The sequence below is a fragment of the Lygodium microphyllum genome, chromosome 11 (assembly GCF_053477565.2).
Source record: "Lygodium microphyllum isolate KBCC chromosome 11, Lygodium_microphyllum_v1.1.10, whole genome shotgun sequence".
Classification (NCBI taxonomy): Eukaryota; Viridiplantae; Streptophyta; class Polypodiopsida; order Schizaeales; family Lygodiaceae; genus Lygodium; species Lygodium microphyllum.
In genome coordinates this window covers 3,274,113-3,279,479 of record NC_141145.1, presented here as the reverse complement: position 1 = coordinate 3,279,479, position 5,367 = coordinate 3,274,113, and positions in this window count along the sequence as shown.

The window sequence follows — 5,367 nt, the reverse complement described above, 5'->3', positions numbered from 1 at the left end:
ATTCATCATGAATATACGGTTCCCTACACTCCTCAATAGAATAGTATTATTGAAGGTAAAAACAAGACTATCGTCAATGCCATATGATGTATGCTCATTCATTTTGGCTTATCTTGATATTTCTGGGCTGAAGCAATCTTAACAACAGTATTTCTACAAAATTATATTTCTATGACTGCTCCTTGTAAAATATTGATTGCTACTTGGATAGGGGAAACTCCTTTTAATGTTTCATATTTTTGAACCTTTAGGTGTATTGCTTATATTCAAGTACCAAAACAGACTCCTAAAAAACTTGACCATTCTAGTTTGAAAGTTATTTTCATTAGATATTCTTATTTTTCTAAGGGATACAAGTTTTATGATCCATCCTCCAAGCAAGTAATCATAAGTCGCAATTCTATTTTCAATGAGCAACTTATGGGCATCCATGGTCTCAAGAGCATGCTAGGAGGACTTGGTCATTGGAGGACATTGATGACAAAATTCATTACTCACTACTTTTCCTTTTCTATATGATGATCAACCTTCTTCACTGGATAATATTGACTCTTCAAGTTAGGACTCACATCTTGTACCTATTATTTATAATGATGACCTTGGCATTGATGTTTATATTGATCTCCCAATTGAAATTTTATATGGTGCCTATCATGTTTATGATGTTGATATTCTTGAGAATGCTCTCAATATTTGCGAAGATCTTGTCTCCTACAATGATGCCATGTCATCCCCACAAAAGGAAAAATGGCAAGAGGCTATGAAAATTGAGCATTAATCTCTTCTCTCTAAAGGTATATGGGTTCTAACTGAGTTACCACTTGGATGTACTACTATTAAATGCAAGTGGGTTTATAAGACTAAAACAAAAGCAAATGGAACATTTGAAAAATTTGAAGCAAGGCTAGTTGCCAAACTTTTTTTACAAATTCTAGGAGTTGATTTTCGAGAAACTTTCTCACCTATTGATCCTATTACTAGTATTCAAGTCTTGTTAGTTTTTGTTGTTGAGATTGATTCGGAGGTTCATCAAATGGATGTGAAAACTGCTTTTCTTAATGGGAAATTAAAGGAAGAGATACACATGGAGCAACTCGAGGGATTTGCATGGTGAGAGCTATGGCAAGAGAGCAAGAGCAAGAGCAAGAGCAAGACACACACACACAGAGAGAGAGAGAGAGAGAGAGAGAGAGAGAGAGAGAGAGAGAGAGAGAGAGAGAGAGAGAGAGAGAGAGAGAGAGAGAGAGAGAGAGAGAGAGACCAAGAGCAAGGGCAAGGGCAAGGGCAAGACCAAGACCGAGAGAGAGAGAGAGAGAGAGAGAGAGAGAGAGAGAGAGAGAGAGAGTCACAATGTGGGAACTCCAACAGTCACAATGTGTGACCAACCTTCCCTTCATTCAAAGGTCACTTAAAGAATAAAGAATGTGTGATAGTGATGGGTGCCTACCATTAAGATAAAGTCAGTGACTTATAAACCTAGGGGTGCACCTATAAAAACTCATCTATATAATGTGCACTCAAAGGCTATTAAGAAATACTCTTTGTTTACATGATCTAAGGCCAGAAACTAATCTTTTCCTATTTTTTTTTTAAATTATTATTTGAAGAACCCCATTTTATAGATATAATCCTATAAATAAAATCAAACAAAATATCCTATCCTTTGAGGTTGTGTGTGGTATCTTACATGTTCTATAAGGTAGACTCCCGGGGTTATAAACAGCAACAACAGGAACTTTTGTTGATTTTCCGATATGCATGCTCAGCCACATCATGGTTGCCTTATCATTGGCCATATTGCACATAGCATACAGTGTATCGAAGAAGGCGGGATAAGGAAACTTACATTGTTTTGAAGGAACGCAATAAACCATTTCCCAAAAGTAAAGACTTGAAGCATGCACATGCAAATTGAGCTCGTAGAAATGCATTGGAAGCTATTGAGTATAAGAATTCACACCACTTTGAGTTAAGGTAAGATTAGTATCAAAATTTAGCTCTCAAAAAATAGAAGCTAGAGCTATGCACATGTTTTTAAATTCAAGTCAACGAAGCATGAGCTAGAGCATCATGCAATGTGCCCCTCAATTTGTACAATGTGTTAGTCCTCACATGTTGTAGCCCTAGTATGCTACAAAATGAGAAAGCATCTCTAAGTTTTCTATAGATACTCCTAGCATATGCTACAGATCCTAAAGAAACGAAACGATGGACCATGACATGAAAAACAAGCCCTATGCTTCATAAGAATGCACCCCCTTGCATGATGTATACAGCCTTGAAGGAAACCGATGGCTACAACACTCGATTGGTTCTTGAACATTTTGATTTTGAGGAATATTCCTGTGGGGATGCATCAAGAGAAAATGAGATGGAGCAAGTGGGGTGGCAAAAGCATAAGCATGCAGGAGACCCTTTGAATCCTACCTTGCAAGTACTATTCGAGGACCATGCTCTATTCAAGTTTTCTATAATTGAGCACACTACACATCCTCTGAGATCATGGCCATCGATCCACCCACCGTCTTTTGCCCCCCCTTCCCTGCTTTTTTACTTTAGAATGCAGCGAAAAAGCTACCATTACCAAAACCCCGTACAGCTGCTTCATTCAAGCTTAAAAAGAGAGAGCCTTAACCTTAGCTAGCTGCATTATTATATTACATTTTGATATTATAATAAACAAGCAACCATGCATTCGAATGCTTGTTTGTGTATTTTTAAAAAATTATTCCGATATGTTCATCCATATCATATTTCTGGAGGGCTATGTTGACACATACTTTGAAGATAATACCGATGAGGATGAGCATTTTGCCACAGACATACTGATATGTTAGATATTTTGAGTGGCCGAAGTCAGCGGCACTATTCATATATTTTGGTTTGCCTAGTGAGATTGATCGTATAGATATTCTAAGCTAGGTGAGCAAGGGCTCGTGCATGAAGGGCCCAAGGTTTTTTATGCTGAAACATGTGGCATTGTGTACAACTACTGAGTACATGCTTTTAGCATTGTTTTAGGGAATCTTTGCATCTTTGGAGGGAAAGACGGAATGGATTTCTTGAGAACACCTCCATGCATAATCCAGTGGGCATAAGCTCAATGGCCATAAGCATGGTGAATGATAACATAGAAAAGGATGGGAAATAACTTAACCCTCATTGAAATATGGTTCATTGGCAAATGATGCATGACTTGCAGAAGAATAAAGGGAAAGAGTAAAACATGTATTTTACGTCTACTTGTATGCTTTGTGGGAAAAAGAGGGATTTTCCTTCCATGCTTTCAAGAACCTAATTTAGGAGGGTGGCAGTGCAACATGCCTTTTGGATAAAGGAGGTTCTTCATGTAGAGGACTCGGGAAATGTTATTATGGGCAAGGGTGGCCAGTGCATCTCTCCTTCTACTTTCATTTTTGTATATTCCCTAGACTATGTTAGAACTCACCTTGCTAAGGAGGGAGGCCAGGGGTGCAATGACTATTCTGCAAGATGACTCTGAAGTTTGATGGTTTACCAGGCCTTTATTGAGGTTTCAATAGTTCTTGTGTTGAAATCAATGTGTATACCATGGCAAATACTTTGGAATGTACCATTCTCTGGAGCTAGAGGTGCTTGGTGAAAATCTTCATCTTCTGGAGTCGCTTCTAACTTTGATTGTGTTGAACATGATCACCGAACGATAGTATTCTTTAGTGTGGATCTATTGGGACTACAACTGTGGTGGTAATTCAGAAAGGACATCACCTTCATGACAATTCCGAAGGCGACTGTAGTGATGTGACAATTAATAAAGCTGTCTGGTCTAATATCTAGTGCGAATTCAAGTGTTGATGATATGTGTGCTAATTATCCTGATCAATCAACATGATCAGAGCTAAATCTAAAGAAGGGTGGCATGCAAATTGTTGGGTTACAACAACACAACCTGTTATAGGTTGGCATTTTGGCTTGTAAGGCATGTTTGTAAGAAAAAACATATGGAATTGCAATTATGCTTGGCATAGTGATCAACTTAAGACAAACAAGCCTTAAGAAGTCCTATCAAGTGGCTCTTTCTACACTCAATCATCTGAACCTCATGATAGCTTGTGGCCTACCTCAATGGTGATCTTCTTCGACTACAAGGTTGCCTTTTAGCTATACTCCACTAGATTTATAAAGACAATCGAGTAAAGACAACATCGTTGCAAGTCCTACTCTCTCCTTATGAAAAGTACAAAATCCTTATCATGAGAGCTAGCACCGTCATTATTGAACTCCTTTAGTGGAGTCTATGCTCCTCCCTACAACCATAAGGAGTTCAAAGCTCCTTGTTATCATAGCTATCATTCAACAATGGCATTTTATGATGATCAAGGAACCTTAGAAAGAAATATGTGAAAACAAGAGAAGTGTATATCTACCCTAAGAGGAAAAGGAAGCTACACTTAATTTTCATGCATTGGAGAAGTAGAGCAATGATATTGATGTAGCCATCACTTTTCATCTTAATTTTGTTTATGTGTAGTTCAGTGCTTTACAACAGTTAAAAAAACAATGAAGGAAGTGGGCGAGTTCTATCTCATGTCAGAAAAAATGCTTGAAGTTTTGAAGTGACTTGATAAAGGTTAATGACAAGGGCTTAGTTTTGATCACTCTTGAATAATTTTATTCTTAAATGAAGTGAAGGGCTAAGCATAGTTTGGGGTTAGCATCATCGACTACTCCTAATCCATGGAAGTCCTTGGGTGAATCAAAGGGCTAACATCTAGGATATTCTCATATTAATTTGTGATTTGGATTCTAATCTCTTGTCAAGGATTGTAATCTGGGTTTTTCATAATATAGTGCATAATATTCAAAACATCTCTTCTTGTTTAACTAATTCTACCACTCTTCCTTGAATCTCTTAGTAGATACTCCACATCTTATTGGCCACCAGTGCATGTCCTTTCAATATCAATGTTGAATCCAATATGAGATGCCATGACAAGGTTGTAGAATGGGGACTGTATGAATCATGAAGCTGACAAGGAGTTTAAGAGGAATGTAGTAGGGAGTGGATGAAGTTACTAGAAAATTATGTACATGTAGTTATGCATAAAGATTTGGATATGGATTGTAGGGTATGAGTATATTTATTGAGGTAGTAAAAATACATTTACCGTATGTAGTCATAGATATGCGAGAATAGGAAATTACTGAACAAAAACCTAAGTAGATGGAGAATTTGACAAAAACCTAAGTATCTAGTTCATAAGTTGAAGGTATGAAAAAAATATATGCTTTAGATGAATACACCAATGCGCACATGGATGCTCCAACCATGCATAAACTCAAGGATATAGGATGTTACACTAATATTTTGGGTTACCCTTTGATCTC